The sequence below is a fragment of the Equus asinus genome, chromosome 20 (genome assembly GCF_041296235.1).
Source record: "Equus asinus isolate D_3611 breed Donkey chromosome 20, EquAss-T2T_v2, whole genome shotgun sequence".
Taxonomy (NCBI): domain Eukaryota; kingdom Metazoa; phylum Chordata; class Mammalia; order Perissodactyla; family Equidae; genus Equus; species Equus asinus.
In genome coordinates this window covers 82,067,975-82,087,519 of record NC_091809.1, presented here as the reverse complement: position 1 = coordinate 82,087,519, position 19,545 = coordinate 82,067,975, and the positions used below count along the sequence as shown (strand labels likewise).

Sequence of the window (19,545 nt, the reverse complement as noted above, 5' to 3'; positions counted from 1 at the left end):
AGGAAGGCAGATGTTGACTTGATGTGAGAAGGTACTTTTTAGCAGTTAGAGGTGGCACCAACGGAAGTGTCCTTTGGAGGAGAGAGTGAGCTCCCTCTCGCTGGAGTGGATGTCTGCCTGCTGTTGTTGCCACTGCAAACAAATTTAATTACGGAATGGTATAAGGAGAAAGCCAATTTATAGTAAGGAGGAAGGGAATTGATATTCATTAGCTCTTGGAGGAGGGGCAAGGGAGAGAGAGAGCCGGATTCAATTATCTCTAAGATAAGAGTCTGTGATTATGTGGTAGTTGCACAACATTGTGAGTGCATATATGTCACTGAATTGTACACTTTAAAATGGTCAATTGCATGTCATGTGACTTTCACTTCAGTTTAAAAACATCTATGATTAAACTGATTATTTCCATTTCATTTTGCTGGCAATTCATCATCCTACAAGATTTCACATATGAGGCACTTTGGGTACAAAAATGTGGAAAGGTACTTGTTGCCTTCATGGAACTTAGAGTTTGGGTAGGTGTGTATATGCGTATGCATATGAAGAGATAACTGGTCACACAAGGTGGTGACTCGTAAGTGTCCCCAAAGTGGTGTAAATCATTGCTGTTGGTCGAACTTCCTAGGAGGAAGAGCTCACTTGGGTCTCACTACCTCTTCTTACCTCAGTGTATGTGTCACACAACATCTTCTCAGATGTCCTGCTTTTTCTCAGTGTTAGAATGGGAGGCAGCCCGCTTTGCTCAGTTTTCAAACTCTTCAAGCTTGAACTGTGACATCAGTTCAAAAATTTGTGGAGGAGGATCAAGTTGATATTTTTACAGAGAATCTTGTCACCTAATCCCTGGGGAAAGGACTCAGTGGCAGAAATACAGGGTTGTTGGTCTTGCAGGGATGGCTGTGTTTTTGTTAGGCTTGATTGCAATCTGGCAGGATCTTTTTGAAAATATATTCTTTGTTTAAATAAAGAGGACTATTTGTTCAGGTTTCGTTGGGTAATTTCTGTGAGTATTTTAGGTATTGATTTTTCACAGTGGTGTTATAAACATCCTGAGTCTGATGTTATGAAAAATCAGCTGGTCTTTATTTTGTTTTCATTTTTGAAAATATCTGTTCTTACTTTACGAAATGTTTTACAGAAACATTGTAAGATAGTACAGAGAGTTCCCATGTACCCTGTGTACCGTTTCCCCTATTCGTAGTCTCTCTCCTCAGTATGGTTGAGTAGGAAAAATAGTCCTCCTCCTGTTTTTCTGCTTTACTCCCACACTGCCTCACTCACATACTTCTCACGCCAGCCGTGGGGGGATTGCCCACATTGCCCACACCAAGCAATTTCGTGACGCGAGCTGAGTGCCTTACAATTTAACTCAATTCTGACACTGTCTACTTGGGAGTTAGTGTCGGATCCTACAGGTTAAGGGCTCAGTCCCACAAGACTGCCCTCCACTTCAGACACCAGTCTCTAGTCCAGGTTGTCACCTGTGCTTCTGGCCTGTAAATTGGAGGTTTCTACAGCCTCCTCCTTGGGTTCAGTCAAATTGCTAGAGTGGCTCACCAGACTTAGGAAAACAGTTTACTGTTTACTAATTTATCATAAAAGAATCTGGTAAGGGATGCAGATGACTGTCCAGATGGAATGGAGGCAGAAAGCAAGGTATATGGGAAGGGGTGCAAAGAGTGCCTGCTCTTTCCTGGAGTGCCCCTCTCCCAGCACCTCCACATGTACAGCTAGCCAGCTCTCTGAACTCCATTTTATTGGGATTTTTATGGAGACTTAATTACATAGTTATGATCAATTATTAATTCAATTTCTAGCACCTCTCCCCTCTCTGGAGAATGGGGGATAGAGCTGAAAATTCCAAGCTTCTAATCATGGCTTGCTCTTTCTCCTGACTGTCCCCCATCTAGGAGCCCACCAGGAGTCACCTCATTAGAACAAAAGACACTGCTATCACTGGGGAAATTCCAAGGGATTTAGGAACTCTGTGTTAGGAACCAGGGTCAGAGACCAAATATTAGAACAAAAGATGCTCCTAGCGCTTTTTATCATTTAGGAAATTACAGGGGTCTTAGGAGCCTGTGCTAGGAACTAGGGGCAGAAACCAATACACACATTTTCTACTATCTCACAGTGGTACATTTGTTGTTACTAGTGAACCAATATTGGTATATTATTATTAACTGAAGTCCATATTTTGTTCAGATTTCCTCTTCCGGGGTCTGTTCTGGTTGCCATATTACATTTAGTCATCATGTCTCCTGAGATTCCTTTTCGCTGTCATAGTTTCTCAGGCTTGTAGTCGATGATCTTGATAGTTTTGAGGATTACTGATCAGGTATTTTGTACAGTGTCCCTCTGTTGAGATGTCTAATGTTTTTCTTGTTATTAGATTGGGTTTATGGGTTTTCTAACATTTTTGATGATCAAACAGTTATGATAATATGATTGTGAGAATGTGTATGGAAACTAACAGTTGGGAATTTTACTGTATGTTACTCATATGCTCATGGAGCGTGCAGTGTGATACACTTTGCAGATGAAAATTTTAGGATGAATTAGGTGCAAGGGTTTAGTAATCCAGTAATCTAAGAAAAGAATGCTGCTCAATCCTTTGAAATAAAATGTCACTAGCAACAGATCTTTACTGAGAACCTGTCATTAGTAGGGCCTTGTGCTACTCCGCCAGTCGCTCCGCTCCCGGTCAGCTCCAGCAGAGCTGTGCACAGAGTGAACAGCAGCAGAAGTAAGGTCAGTGCGCTGCCCTGGGAGTGGGTGCCCGAAGGGCAGCTCTCTGGCGCAGGGCTGCGTGAAAGCCCGCGGTGTAGGCCCAAGGGAGCCTCCTGACTTACCCCACGTCTCAGTCTCGGCCTTCGCGTGCTCAGTCGGGTCTTCATTTTGGGGTGGAGAGAAAGGAATCACCTTGACATCTTCTCTTAGAGAACTTTCCATGGTGATGTCATTGCTTGTGGAATTACTCTGCTTCCCTCAATACATCGTAACCTTTGTGGGGCGGGGAGGCTGGTTTACCCTGCTCACTATTATAGCCTCTGCTGCTTGGCCTCTCCCCCAGCACATGGTAAGCGATAAATTAATCAAGAATGAACGCGAGCTTGTCAGGCCATGCAAGGAGCAGCAGATTACGCCAGGTAACGGCCTGTGGAAAGGTGGAGAATGCTTGCCTGACACGTTCAGTAAATTCTTCCAGATGTGGATCACGTTCCTCTGCTCTAGGAAGCCTTCTTGGATCTCACTTCATTTCCTGTACTTTTATTGCACTTAACAAGTATTCTGTGCCGTGGACACTTACTTTATTAACCTTGCATTATTATCTTTTTGTATAGATGCCGCCCTGTCTCCTCAATGCTAGCTGCTTTTTTTTGGAGTGCCCGTTAATGTGCAAATATTGCAGTAGGTGTTGTACATATTTTATTTATCCTATTTCATCCTTTCAACAACCTTGCACAATCGGCAAATGAGGAAATTGAGGGTTAGGAAGGTTCAAGGACTTGCCCAAGGTTGTACAACACTTTCTTGGCACCCCCCAGGAGCGAGGCCCCTTCTGCTGGCCTGTGCTGTGTTTAACGGGACATCAGAAGAATTTATGTGCTTAATGAATGTCTTTTGTACTTTTTAGACCTCATCACAGTTCCATTCTGTGTTTTTTTACTATTATTTGATCAAAGGGCCATGTAATCCTAACACTTCTTCAAACTGTGGAGCTGAACAGCAAAGTGGTGAAATAGCGAACTACGAATGTGTTGTTCTCAAGGCTAAAAATGAATGTTTAACTTAGTGATCCCTTATATGATAAACTATTATTATAGAACTGTTTTTATAGAGAGCAGACAGAAAAAGAAAGTTTTATAATTGTTCAGAGAAAAAATATACTTATTGAAAGTGTTAGGCATTCCGTTTTTGCTGCTTCAACGTTAAACTGTGCCCTGTAGCCTTGGAAACCGTAAATTCTCAGCGCTTGTTTTCAAACTATGGTTTTCTTTTTACTATAAGTAGATTCTCATGGTAGAAAAAAGTTGTCATGTGGAATTACTCTGTGGAGCCGCTTGAATAGACTTGAAACATTGTTTATACATAAATAAATTCACCACTCTGAAAAATACTCTGAACAGGCACAGTATGTGCTGGCATCTGCAAGTCAGCCTGCATTTGATACGGAGTTTAGACGACTCATAGGAAGTGGCGAAAAGGACCTTTGATAGAAAGCAAATGGGAAAGGCAAGGTGTTGGGGATTTTTCTTTTCTTTGTTTGCTTTTTAAATTTCTTTTGACCTTTCCTGGGAATTCATCAAAAGTTTTTTTTCAAAATGAACTTTTTTGGTGAGATACAGTTAGCATGACACAACTGTAAATGTTGATGTTTTGATTTATTTTTTTTCGTTTGGTTTGTTTTCTTTTTTTGAGGAAGATTGGCACTGAGCTAACATCTGTGCCAATCTTCCTGTATTTTATATGGCATGCTGCCACAACATGGCTTGGTGAGCAGTGCTAGGTCTGCGCCTGGGATCCGAACCTGTGAACCCCAGGTCGCCAAAGCAGAGCGCGTGAACTTAACCACCATGCCAGCAGACCAGCCCCTTGTTTTCTTTTTTTAATGCAGTTTTCCAAATGAAGAGTTGATATTGCCAGTTTTATTCACTGTGACCATTATTCATATGTTGTTCATTTATTCAACAGCTATTTATTGCTCTTCTACTAGTTATTGTACTAGTTATGTGCTGGCAATACAAATGTATGTAAGATCTGACCCCAGTCTTCAAGGAGATTTTAATCTATGGCTTAGTCAGACAACTAAGCGCAAAAACACAGTACCTTCTAATAAATGCTCTGATAGTGTCCCATACTTTCTTCTCTGGGAAACAAGGAAAGAGGCCCCAAGGTAGTCACAGGAAACTTCCTGGAAGAAATGATAATTTCTTTCCTTTTCTTTTCTCCTCCACCCCTTCCTCAGCTCCTTTTAAAAAATTAAAGTGAGGGCCAGCCCTGGTTGCCTAGTGGTTAAGTTCGATGCACTCTGCTTCAGTGGCCAGTTTGGTTCTTGGATGCAGACGTACACCACTCATCTGTCAGCGGCTATAGTGTGGCAGTGGCGGCTCACAGACAAAGAGGAAGATGGCAACAGATGTTAGCTCAGGGCAAATCTTCCTCAGTAAAAAAAGAAAAAAAATGAAAGTGAAACCTGCGGGGTTTTTTTTTTTTTTTTCCCGTGAGGAAGATTTGCTCTGAGCTAACATCTGTTGCCAATCCTCCTCTCTTTTTTTTTTTGCTGGAGGAAGATTAGCCCTGAGCTAACGTCTATGCCAGTCCTCCTCTGTTTTGTTTGTGGATTGCTGGCACAGCATAGCTTGATGAGTAGTGTAGATCTGCGCTTGGGATCTGAACCCATCAACCTGGGTCACCGAAATGGGGCACGCCTGACTTAACCACTACACCAGGGGCTGGCCCCCTGTTTTTTTTAAAACCAAATTCTAAAGCTAAAAGTAAAAGTTCCTGGGGCTGGCCCCGTGGCCGAGTGGTTAAGTTCGTGCGCTCCGCTGCAGGTGGCCCAGTGTTTCGTTGGTTCGAATCCTGGGCGCGGACATGGCACTGCTCATCAAACCACGCTGAGGCAGCGTCCCACATGCCACAACTAGAAGGACCCACAACGAAATATACAACTATGTACCGGGGGGCTTTGGGGAGAAAAAGGAGAAAAATAAAATCTTTAAAAAAAAAAGGTCCTGTTCTACCCTCCCTTAACCCTGCCCCAGTCTCACTCCTTAGCAATAACCACCTTTAACACTCTTTGTTTTCCTTTATGATTGTTGTGATAAAAACTTGAAATAATATATTTTGTTTCTGTTAGTTGATAAATAAACTTGGCTTTAGACAATGAAAGAAGAGGAATTTAGCGCATTTATAGTACCTGCCACCTTCTTTCTCTCCCTCCACCTGTATGTTTTTGTTAGTTATCTTATTGTTACATTATTAAGTTTTTTTTTAAAAATTACATTTTGTTATGTGATTATGATTAACTCTTCTCTCATGTCTGTAAGATTACTTAAAACACTGAGCCACAAAGAAACCCCCTTTACAACAGTACTATAGATCCAAGTATACGTTAATATACATAGTATATTACAGTATTTAGTAATATACATTATATTACTATAGATCTAGGTGTACAGATCACTTGATTAGTGTGGTGTCTGCCAAATTTCTTCTCTGTGAAGTTACCCTTTTTTGCTTGACAATCTATTAAGTATTTTGTGGAAAGTTGCTTTTAGATAATGTAAATATTTTATTTCTCATCAAATTTCCACCCATTAGTGTTAAGATACATTGATGTTTCTTGGCTGAATTAATTATTAAAATGATAGCTGCCAAACGCTTATTTTCTAATTTTTTCTATATTCATCAGTTGATAGTCTACTGTAAGGGAAAGCTTTCTTCTCTTTCATATTTATTTGTTCATATCAGTATGAGTTCATGGGTTCCCATTTTATCCAATGGGTTATAATCTGTACTATAATGATTTATTTTGATACTCAACTTATTCCAGGTTTGGCCATGGGAACCTTTTTAAGCTGGCTTCTGTTTTCTTATGACATATTTCCATCACTCTTTGAGTACATATACATATTCCAGGCTTATATTCCCTTTGCCCCTGTGCAACATTATTCCCGGGCACAGCATATTCCAGGTTTATTTTCCCTTTGTGCCTGCATTAGAATTAGTCATTTCTCCAAGGAGCTTTGGTTTCTTTTAGGAAAAACAGTTTTTTAGAAACCAAGATCTGGGTCTGTGTGTCTTCTTTGTAACTGGGGTGTCACTACTCCCGGGCCCTCAGTGGAGAGAGCTCGGAAATATCTGCATGTACACACACACACACAGGCTCATCTATGTTTTTGTATCCTCTGTCTATCTGTCTACCTACCTACTTACCTACCTACCTATGTTGAAAACCACGAGTCCGCATGTGGGACTGTATGATATAGGGCATGTGAAGAGTTCACACTGTCCTTATCCCACTGAGGTTCTGTCCCCTGCAGTGGGTCATCATCCTCCACCCTCTATTTGGACTCCCCTATGACCTTGCCTAGGCTCTTATACTTTGGGTCAGGCTGCCCTCCCTTCCCTGCCATTTCCAGTACTCCATGGAAGTCTGACTTGTTTGGCTCCACTAAGGCTCTTAGACTGAATTATTCAAGAAGAGAAGAAGGATGGAAGGAAAAAAGGATGGTTTACAGTTTTTGTGGCTTTTCTCTTTGAAGCCAATTGTTTTCATTGTATAGTCCCATGCAAGAGGTGGGTGTGATGGGTAAAGCAGCCTATTTGGATGGGGATGGTGGCTAACATGAGGTCATAACTGTAATAAATCTTACTTTATTTTTATCTAGTCTTTTCATCTTAAGTATTCTCAATGTTGATATTTTCATTAGAAACATTAATCTGTCTTTGAAGGGACCGTACATAGGTACTAGCAGATGTCCCTGGATGACACAACTGTATGATGGCTAAAGGCATGCTGCTGCAGGCCATGCATCTCAGAATACAAGGTGAGTGGTAAAACTCTCACCTCACATATTCCTAATGCACATAGTAATGCTGAAGTTTCCTGCCAGCCTGGCTACCAGGGATATTTAGAATACAGAGCAAAATACTGCCTCAGTTTTGTAGAGAGATGTGGATAGTCAGCACGTGTGTGCACGTCTGTAAATGAGGGACCAGAAAGTGAGAAGGTCATTGTCTCCTATTGTCAGTAAACATTTAATTAAATCTTTTAAAAGTGATTGTTAGAAACATCAGATCTAATTCATTTTTCTAAAAAGATTTTCTTTTTCCTTTTTCTCCCCAAAGCCCCCCAGTACATAGTTATATATTTTTAGCTGTGGGTCCTTCTAGTTGTGGCATGTGGGATGCCGCCTCAGCACAGCCTGAAGAGCCATGCCATGTCTGCTCCCAGGATCCGAACCGGCGAAACCCTGGGCTGCAGAAGTGAAGCCCGCAAACTTAACCACTCGGCCACGGGACCAGCCCCCGAATTCATCTTTGCACCATTTTTGGCATTTAGCTCTGCACTGTTCTTCTTTTTGGGTTCTGAGTAAATATTGGTTGAAAGAATGAATGGATGCTATTGTTTGAGTGTGTCTAACAAGTACTTAGTGAATTTTCCACTGTAGTTTTTAGGAAAGTACCATGATATCTCTCTCTGCAGGGCTAGCTGTGTTCCTGTGTCAGAGTTAATAGAGGTGAAGGGTCTTGAGTTCTGGTGCTAAGGATTTTTTTTAAAACAGCTTTATTAAGATATAATTGACGTAATCAACTTTACATGATTAATGTGTACGACTTGATAAGTTTTGATTGTCATAAGTAAGACAATGAACATATCCAACAGCTCTGAAAGTTTCCTTGTGCCCTTTGGTAATCCCTTCTTCCCACTTGTTCTCTCCCCATCTCCAGACAACCACTGATACGCTTTCTGTCACCATAGATTTGTTTGAATTTTCTAGAATTTTATATAAATAGAATCATATAGTATGTGTTCTTTTTTTCTGCCTTCTATGTCTCAAGGTAATTATTTTGAGATTCATCCGTGTTGTGTGTATCAAAATAGTTCATTTGTTGTTGCTATTAAGTTGTATTCCATTGTATGGATGTTCTGCAGTGCATATACCTACCGCATGACCCAGCCATTCTACTCATAGATGTTATCCAAGAGAAATGAAAGCATATGTACAAATAAAGACTTGTATACAAATATTCATAAGATCTTTATTTGTATCAGCCAAGAACTGGAAATAATCCAAATGTCCATTGACATTTGTAAGGAATCATAGAATGAATTAAGAAATACTCCCTCTTCAGTTTTCTGGAAGAGACTGTGTTAAATTGGTATTCTTCTTTACGTGTTTTGTAGAATTCACAGTGAAGCCGTCTGGGCCTGGAATTTCCTTTGTAGGAAGATTTTAACTAAAATTTCTCTAGCTGTGGGACTGTTCAGTTTATTGGTTTCTTCCTGAGTGAGCTTTGGTAGTTTGTGTCTTTCAGGGCATTTGTCCGTTTCATCTAAGTGGTAAAGTTTAATATCTGTAGAATCTGTAGTGCTGTTCCTTCTCCTATTCCTGCTATTGGTAATTTGGGCCTTCTTTTTTTTTCCTGTTTTGTCTAGCTAGAGGTTTACCAATATTTTTGATCTTCTCAAAGAAACAGTTTTTGGTACCATTGATTTTTTTTCTATTGCTTTTGTTTTCTGTTTCATTGATCTCAGCTCTGATATTTATTATTTTCTTCCTCCTCCTCACTTTTAGTTTAATTTGCACTTCTTATTCCAGTTTTTTACAGTGAAAGCCCAGGTCATTGATTTGAGGCCTTTCTTGTTTTCTAATATATGGTTTTAGTACTATAAATTTCTCTCCAAGTAGTATGTTAGCTGGATTTTATATATTTTGATGTGTCATGTTTTCAATTTCATTCATTTTAAACTACCCAGTTTTCCTTTTGATTTTTTTTACTCATGGGTTATTTAGAAATTTATTTGATTTTCACGTATTTTCCAGATTTTTTTTATTGATTTTTTAATTAAATGGCATTGTGATGAGAGAAGTTAACATTGTATGCTTGAATCCTTTTGAATTTATTGAGCCTTGTGTTGTGGTTCAGAATGTTGTTCTTTAACGTTAAACGTTTTGTGCGCGCTGGAATATCTGTTCTGCTGCTGTTGAGGAGAGTGTTCTTTACATGTTAATTAGGTCACATTTGTCCTCCAGGTGTTCTGTATCCTTGCTTATTTTCTTTCTAGCTTTTCACTTACTTATTCAGAGAGGGGTGTTAACATCTCTTCTTGAAGTCTGGATTTGTCACATTTTGCTTCATGCGTTTTCAAGCTGTTGTTAGGTGCATAAACATTTAGAATTGTTATGTCCTCTTGACAGATTGACTTCTTTATCATTATGAAATTGGCTTCTTTATTCCTGGTGATATTCTTTGCTCTGAAGTCAACTCTGAACAATATTAGTATTTTCCTCCCATTATTTACTGATCGGTACACAACTGAATCCTTGAGTGTGACCCCTTGCAGATCTCAGGAGTTTTCTGTGTGCGCTCTCTTCTCTCGTGCTGTGTGCTGGGAACTCGAGCACTTGTGCTTGCCCTGGACTCCCACCTCTCTTCTCAACCCAGGGAGACTGCCTTGCTCTGTTGGAATCCCCTTCCATGTGCCTTCGGCTGGAAACTTTCTCCAGGTGGTAAGCTGGGGCAGTCATGGGGCTCGCCTCTCGTGTTCCCTCACTCTAGGTACCACTGTCCTTTGTTGCCTGGTGGCCAGTGTCTTGAGAACCATTGTTTCCCATGTTTTCTTAGGGTTTTTTTAGTTGTTTCTGGGGGAGAATAAATCTAGTTTCTGTTACTCTATCTTGGCCAGAAGTAGAATGAGTTATGCTGGTCCTAAGGATTTTGGTGTCCAAACAGCATTTTAGTAACTTCAGGGTAAAAGATGGCTTTACGCTCCCCTTTAGTGAGAGGTGTAGACCTTACTTTGCTACCTCTGTATCATTTTCTTCTTCTCCCTTTGTTCCCATTCACATTTGAACTGAGCCACATTTATGGAAAGCCTCCTGTGGGCCAAAGATTAATATGGTCTGACCCCTTTCCATAGAGAACTCAGAGCTTAGAGATGATTAGAGAGGTTATATAATCTCCTCTAAATCATAGCTCTTAAACTGGTAAAACTGAATTTGAACCAGATTGTTTAGCTTCCGGTCGAATGTCCTTTCACTATAGTGTACATTCTTAGAGAGTCCCCTGTGCTTATGCATACAGACATAAAACATATATACATGTGTCTTTATACATGTATGTGCGTACTTACACACAAGCACACCCTGTAGAACCCAGGAGGCCTCAGGAACACGTGGTCTAAAGACTGTAAGTCCATGAGTCTCGCCTTCTTCAGATTATTGTTTGCTTATCAGTCACGGAGAGACTTATGAGGCATTTGCAAGTGTGTGAGACTGGTAATGAACTAGGGGTCTAATGGGACAAAAAAGAGGAAAAAGGAGAGTTGTGCTGGTTAATTTTTTGGGAACAGACTTCAAGAGTTGTAAGTAGTAGTATGCTGTAGAAACATGTCTGTAGAGACACTGCAGTAATTTTGATTTGTGTCCAGTTAAAACTGCAACAAAACTACCAATCTGAAAGGAATTCTGTATTAGCTCATTTTCTTCAGATAGTAGGCCAAATGTCGAAATTTGTTAAGCCTATTCTGAAACATTATACTAAAAACCGAAATGAGCAGTTAATCACATGTATTGGCAAAAGGGGCGTCCATGAAAACATTTCAATTTCCGGGAGCAGCTTTTTACTTTCTAATACCAGTGATAAGACCACTTGTATAAGTATAATGTGGCATGCGAGTGTGACAAAGAGGACAACAGGCCGTGTGGCGCAGAGGAGGGAAAAGTGAGTTGGAAGTTAGGGATCTTGGGCTTCGGCCCAGCTTTCTGAGTGGCATCGCTTTGAGACTTTGGCCAAGTTGCTTAAGCTAACGGGGTTCTGTTTTCATATTTAAAATGAGAACTTTGAATTAAAAGACCTCTAAAATAAGTCCTAATACTAACACTGTCATGTTCCTTTGACCATAAAGGTGACCTCAATCGACAATGAGTCAATTTCCTAGTTATTTCCAGAACTGACAACATGCAGAAAGTTGCTTTACTAAGCCATCACATTTTGTTTTTCACTTAAAAGGTCATTATTCAGCCTGATTGAGTCACCAGAATTTGGCCCAGATTAATTGTGATGCTTCCTAAAATATCAAGCCCTCCAGCAGAGATGGAGATTTGCCATTATTGAAGATATTCAGAGACCGTACCGCAGGTTTTGTGGGCAGCTCCCCAAAGTGCTTTGGACAGTGGCATTCTTGTTGGTATAAATGTATAGGCTTTAAGAGGATAATAATAATTAGAATCATCGCTAATGTTTGAGTACTTTTCAAATGATAAAATCACGGATGCTTAATAAGTATTTAATCCTCAGAAATAAACCTTTGAAGAATGCACTATTTTTATCCTCATTTTCCAGATGAGGCACAGAAAGGCGAGGTCACTTCCACAAAGTCACATGGTTAATAAACAACAGAGCTGGGGTTTGAACCATCATTGGTGCCACAGCCTACGTGCTTAACCACTACATTCTGCTACCTATTATATTTACAAAATCCGAATCTATCTGACTGCCTACGTGTTTCCACAGAGACTGTATTAATTGTAAAATTGCGCTTTAAGAAAAATCATGACATTATTATACATTTTTGCATGTTTATAGATAATTATCATTTTAATTTTTCTAGATTCTGATTGAGGGGGTTTATGAATTAATCGTTATGCCTTGTAAAAAGCAGCTCAGGTGTTTCTGCTGCACACCCCGAAAATGAATTATTGGTTAGTCTCTGGCTTGTCTGTCAGTCTGAACTGTTTGTTACCATTCTGTTAACAAAATCAATTTGCGCCAAAATGTTTTCAGCTATATCATTAAGCACATTATTTAATTCGGCTGACATTTTTTGTAGGAAGTTTTTCTCAATGAAGGCGGCATCATTCATAGATTTACATTCAGGAATAAACTCCATAAAAATGCCTTTCTAACTTTACTTTTGTTGTCTGTGTATACTCAAGGACATAGCCGGAATGAACTCTCTCTCTGTAGATTTTTGTTGTTGTTGTTGTATATGCTTCTCCATATCTTTCTCATTAATTTCCCTGGAAATTAGAACTCTTCTGGGAGTGTCTGACACAATCTAAAAAAAGTCTTACGTGTGTCGTCTCTTCAATAAAGCCTCCTTTAAAGTTAATCATTACTGTTACCATATCTGTCATCTCCCCCTCCGACCTGTTACTGGTTTTTTGGGTCCAGAGTTAAAATTAAGATTAAAATTAAGGAAATGTCATTTCTCCACAGTTGAGTAATCTGAAAAACTTCCATTTTACACTGAAAGGCACTGTTGAGGATAATTTCACGTGCTAGAACCTCAGGACCAAGTGGAAAATCATTAAGAACCCTGCATTGATCTGATGATCACAAGCCTGAAAATGTGCAATCCTGGAAAACGTAACCTCTCTCTGCACCATGTAATTTCCAAAAAGGAGATGGAGGGGACTAAGGCTTGATCAGAAAAGATTAGGACCATGAAAACACACGATCATGAATAATGAGCATTAGAATTCAAAGTACATGGCATCTAAAAGAAATGGGGTACCAGTAGCAATTCAGTTTTGAATATTACATTGCCAAAGAACCATTTTTAAAAATAAAAAAGACTTAAAGGAAAAGAAAAAAATAAGTATATCCAAGTTGTTGAATAACCTACCCCTGTTTGTTCCTGAAAGATTTCAGTCACATCTTCCTGCTTCATTGCCAGTCCTTTTGGAGTGTGAGTATCAGCAAAGAGAAACATGAATGAATTCATGGCAACTCGATGTACTTGATAGTATGATTTTTTTGAGTTTCTTGAGATGTGTTGTCATTTTTCCCTTGAAGTGACTTTCACTGCTGTCCTATCTGATGACTTTGAATTAGATGTATTCTCTTTCTTTCTTGTACCTCACTTCCTTGGTGGAAACTTTTGCCTCTTGGTTTAGACATGGTGTTTGTGGCTTCTCCTTGGGGTCTCTACAAAAAAAGCACCCTCACGTAGGGAGAATCTCTCTAAAAGGTTTACAAATTCATGTCTTTATTTCACAGCTCAACCACTTACTTTCTGTTAAGATTTAATCAAGTAACTATAGTTAATAATACTGTACTGCATATTCGAAAGTAGTAGTTGGAGAGTGGATCTTGAAAGTTCTCAACATGAGAAAAAAATTTTTGTGGCTATGTATGATGATGGATGTTAACTGGATTTATTGTGGTTATCATTTTGCAATATATACAAATACTGAATCATTATGTTGTATACCTGAGACTAATAGAATGTTATATGTCAATTATGCTTCAATTAAAAAAAACTGAAGTTTAGTAATTTGTTTTTAAACACTGTTCTTATGAAAGCCGACTAGTTGATGAATATTATTTAAATTACAATTTTAAAATGATTTAAAAAGGCATCATGGGGCCGGCCCCATGGCCAAGTGGTTAAGTCTGCACGCTCCGATTTGGCGGCCCAGGGTTTTGCCGGTTCAGATCCTGGGTGCGGACATGGCCACTGCTCATCAAGCCGTGCTGAGGTGATGTCCCACATGCCACAACTAGAAGGACCCACAACTAAAAATACACAACTGTGTACTGGGGGGCTCTGGAGAGAAAAAGGAAAAAGAAAATCTTTTTAAAAAAAAGCATCAAGTACATATTAAACTCTTGCTAATTGTACAACCCTTTGTTAGACACAGTGAGAGAGAGGATGCAACAAGAAGGCAAAAAGCTTGCTGTCTACCTAGTTGAATAAGATTTAGTACATGGGAAAATTAGTGGCAAGACAAACATAATCAAGTGCTGAACTTTGTGGTACATCTGCTTATTGAATGAGATAACACATACTTAGTATCCTTATTGTTTTGAGCGTTAAAACATTTAGAAAAAGAAGAAGCCAGTGTGATTTCCCAAAAGTCTTAGGTAAGGAATAAAGAAAGCTCTCAGATCAGAAGAGTTTTGAGGGTCTCTAGAGAGGTAAAGAGCAGACAGTAAGGTGGAGGAGGAGGTAAATGCAATGGGAAGATTCTGCTGGAGTACTTGCAGCACCTTGAAATTGCAGAGTGCGGGATGGAGGGAGGTTCACTTTGAGAAGTATTAATTTGGTGGGATAGGCTGTATGGGGGCAGTGGACTATTTTTAATGAGGCCTGAGAGTGATCAGATTTAAACGGTATTTTTGGAATGAATATATGCTAGTTCAAATACACTCCTCTTGCCCCATCTTTCTTGTGATCACAGATTTACATTTATAAGCCAGTTAACCAGGGTTAAAGATAGAATCTGTGGCTGTGAGCCAAAGCAAAGTGCATTTGTGGTAATGTAATTACATTTTATACTCACTGGTACCATGGTTTCACCAGTTGAGATAGGCTGCTCACTACACCATGTAAGGTTAATGGAGAAACTCTTGAAATTAAAGGCATTCTGGATTATGCAGGCTGATCTTGCATCCAGTACTTTACTGAAGTCTTTTATTCTAATAGTTTTTAATTGACTCCCTGGGGTATGTTAGGTAGATAATGATATCTTTTGCAAATGGTGACAGTTCTGTCTCTTAGTTTCTAAGTGTACACCTCTGGTTTCTTATGCCTTATCACACGAAGTCCTCCACAGTGAGTGTTCTCTTGTTACGTATCAAATCATCCCCAGACTCGGTAGTTGAAAACAGCATTTTGTTATTCTTAGAGCCTCGCAGTTCTGTGGGATGACTCGAGCTCGTCTGAGTGGCTTTCACTTGGGGCCTTTCAAGTAGTTGCAGTCAGATGGCAGCTATGGCTGGAGTCATCTGGGTTCAGCTGGGTTGGACGGATGGCTGCTTCTTCCCTGACAGGGTAGTGCCTCAGCTGGGATGGCTGGAACAGTGGAAACTGGCCAGCCGTCTCTCTCTTTCTACAAGCAGCTTCTCCCTGTGGCCAGCTTGGGCTTCCTCACATATCGCGTTCTCAGGGTGGTCACATTTCTTCGTGGAGGCTGTTTTCCTCCAGAGTGAGCGTTCAGAGGGAGGAAGTAGAAGTTTCCAGGCCAGTTTACTGCTGTGCCTCACACCAGCACAGGGTGACTTGTGTCATATTCTATCTGTCAGAGCAGTCGCAGGGCCTACCCAGATTCAAGGGCGTCTGACAGCGTGCTCAGTTGTGCGAGCATGAGGGACAGGTTGTTGAGACTGAAGAGAACAGCCAGAGGTGGCGTACGAGACATCAGGGCTTATTGGGCCTTAGGGACAGGGAGTCTAGGAGCGGCTGGCCGGGTGAAGTTGTGCACCTGCTACTACAAACAGAGGGAGGGTTGCGTAAGCAAGCAGGGGAGCAAAGGCTGTGTGCTTGCCGAGAGGGGCCGTCCTTGCATGACCACCGTTCCGAGGACCGGTAGCTCACATGGAAGGGCTCTCTGTTCCTTCAGGATGTGGTATTCTTTGAGATAAACAGATCTGGGCTGGCTAGGCCCCGGATTGTTACAATACCGGTTGGTTGGTGTTCTGCCGAGAAGCGGCCAGAAGGACTCATGGTTACTATCGGGCACGTGGCCACTGCCCTTACAAAGGGGTAGAGAGATTCCGCCTCGTGGTGGGAAAATATTAAGGCCACGCTGCAGAAGACCATGTAGGATGGGAGATTTTGTTGTGATCATATATGGAAAATTCAATTTACCACGGAGGGCATCCTTGATATTCTGACATTTCATTATGATATATGTTGCAGTTTTCGGAAAAGTTCTTTTTATCAAATAAAGTTTCTATGCCTCGTGTAACTAAGGATTTTTTTTATCAGGAATAAGTCTAGTTTTTCTCCTTTGTTTTATTCATGTAATGATTACACAGACTTAATGATGTTAAACCATCTGTATAATCCTGGGATAAATTTTGCTTGATTATGATGAATTTTTTAATACAGCACTTGGTTAGGTTTGCTAATATTTTATTTAGTATTTTGCAGTTCTTTATAAGTGAGACAGGCATATGGTTTAATTTTTTTGTGTGCATTCCTATCCAAATCAGAACTGGTAAGGATTAAGTGAGCCTAAAATGAGTTGAGATGTGCTCTATATTTTCCTCTGATTTGAGACAATTTATATTATTTAGATTTAGGAGTTGGTTCTCATCTATAAAACCATCAAGGCCTATAATCCCTCTACTCCCCATTGTGTCACCTTGTGGTTACCTTTTCAATTTCTTTGTGGTTATTGATCTAGTCAGATTTTCAATCTCTTGTTGAGGCAACTTGGTAATTTATAGTTTTCTAGAAAATCATTTACTTTTCCTGGGTTTTTTAGTTTATTGGCATAAAGTTGTATATAGTATTTCTTTTAATTTTTAAAATCTTGCTCATATCATAGTTTGCCCCCTTTCTTGTTTCTAATTCTAAAGTACTTTTGTATGTTCTTCCTTAAGTACACTTATTGTAAAATGAATTTTTTTTTAAAAAGACTGCTCCCATTAAAATACACTGTGAGGTATGGGGTCTGGGAGCCCTTTTTTAACCAGCTTCTCTGGTTGTTCTTAGAACCATCTCATTTACAGTGCATTTTAAGCCAATGGAACGGAATGAGGGATCACATTCGCTTTTCAGAGAGTTGAAATATCTCTCACTTTATCCCCTAATTTTAAGCATTTGGATGGTTAGATTGAAAATGTTTTTGGTTTGTTTGTTTGGTGAGGAAGATTGGCGCTGAGCTGATGTCTGTGCCAGTCGTCCTCTATTTTGTATGTGGGATGCCACCACAGCATGGCTTAACAAGCGGTGTGTAAGTCTGCGCCTGGGATCCAAACTCGTGAACTCCAGGCCACTGAAGCAGAGTGCACTAACTTAACCACTACGCCACCAGGCCAGCCCTCAATATATTTTAAATTAAACTTGCATTTTAACACATGGATGGTGTTATGAAAAAATCTGGGAATGATTTAGCCTGCTCTGATGCCAAATGTGGTTCTTCTTGCCTGAAATGAGTTATTTGAGATGTAAGTTGGAAATTCGAAGAGTTGATTATTGTTCTTTAACTGTTGCTTCGTCGGTGTTGTTCGTTCGTTTTCAAGGGCACATCTTGGATAGACCTGACACAGTCATCGCATACTTTCACAACACCTACTGTCCCCTCAGTAGAACTTTCCCACCCACGATGCTACCGTTTACTTTTCCATGAAAGGATGTTAATTTCATAAGTGGCAATAGTGTTTTGTCTTATTTGATGCCATTACCATGAGACTGTGTGTTCTTCTCAACTATGTGCATGGTCTAGACAGAAGAATGTAGAAGCAGGCTTTAGGGTAGACTTCTGGTCTTTTGAGAAACTGTCATATTTAATAAACCCATCAACAAGTGTTCAAGTGATGCCCATGTGTCCAGGACTGCTGTAGGTGCTGGGGAGAGGTGAGGCATTTCTCAGGCTGCTCAAGTCCACAGCAATTCGGCTCTCTCAGCCTTCCCGGACTGCTCTGATGACACTGCTCTCATGTACCCTTGCTTCAGCACACCGCCTGCTTTCTGTTCTGAGCATGCAACGCACGTTGCTCCTTTAGTAACTTTGAAAAGCTGTTCCCGAGGCCTTAAATGGCTATTCTCTTACATACAGTTTTCGGAGTCCTGCCTACCTTTCCTTCAAGTTGAAGCTTAAATCCCTTCCCCTTCAGTGAGCCTTTCCTGAGAACAACTTGTTTCAGACTAATGTCTCCATTTTGAAAGGGTGTTAGATTTGTAGATCTGGACAATAACTTCAGCAAGGTGTTTGATGGACTATGTAATGAACGTTCTGGGAGCAAGATGAAGAAGTACAAGCTAGATGGTGGTAAAGATAGGAAGAGTTATAACTGCTTAGTGACTTATTATCAACCTAGAGGGAGGTTCCTAACAGCACGGCATAGGATTCTGCTTTCGATCTGGTCTGTTCAACATGTCCCTTCATTCAGTTATTTACTGGTCAAATGTTTATCGAGTACTATAGGTTAGAAACTGCAGTATGCTGGGGATATAGTGGAGAACAAGGGAGATATGGTTCTTCGCTTCAGGATATTACAATCTAAGCATTTGAACAAAGATGTAGAAAACTTATGCAAAGCTTGAAAACTTAGAAAGCTAATGCAATGGTAGTGTGGAGGTTATGAAGATGATGATTACTTTGTATAACAGGATCAGTATATAAAAAGATCTCTGGGGACTGGAAAGGTAGAATATACATTCAGCCCATCTTAAATTTCAAGATGAAATTTAATTGGGATAAGGATATGTAGCCTTATACTTGAGTTCTCAAACCAACTGTATGAGAAGAGGAAGACTTGACATATGGGCACAGCCTGTATAAAAAAAGATGTAGAACCTTTAGGCAATAGTCAAGTCAATGTTCATAATCAATGGAATGTCACTGCCAGAAAAATTCAGGCTATGTTGATAAATGTGTAGTATCTAGAATGAGAAATCATAGACTTTCTCTGCTTTGTTCCAGGCAGACATATCTGAATTGCTATGTTCCTTTATAGAAATCACTCTTTAAGACAGATTTTAATACATTTTGAAGTCGGAGATTGTGATGCCTCCAGCTTTGTTCTTTTTTCTCAGGATATCTTTAAGAATTCGGGGTCTTTGGTTGCCCCATATGAATTTTGGGATTCTTTGCTCTATTTCTGTGAATAATGTCCTTGGGATTCTGATTGGGATTGCATTGAATCTGTAGATTGCTTTGGGTAGTATGGACATTTTAACTGTGTTTATTCTTCCAGTCCATGCGCATGGAATGTCTTTCCATCTGTTTATGTCATCATCTGTTTCTTTCAATAGTGTCTTATAGTTTTCATTGTGTAAGTCCTTCACCTCCTTAGTTAAGTTTATTCCTAGGTACTTTATTCTTTTTGTTGTGATTATAAATGGAATTGTAT

At 40.0% G+C, this 19,545-nt stretch overlaps 1 protein-coding gene and 1 pseudogene across 11 annotated transcripts in view; one reads left to right on the top strand and one right to left on the bottom strand.

Moving 5' to 3' along the window:
- The window catches only part of UVRAG (UV radiation resistance associated), a 309,656-nt gene that overhangs the window by 98,303 nt on the left and 191,808 nt on the right, over positions 1-19,545 (top strand). The window lies entirely within an intron of this gene.
- On the bottom strand, positions 13,163-15,881 carry LOC139041171 (small ubiquitin-related modifier 1-like; annotated as a pseudogene).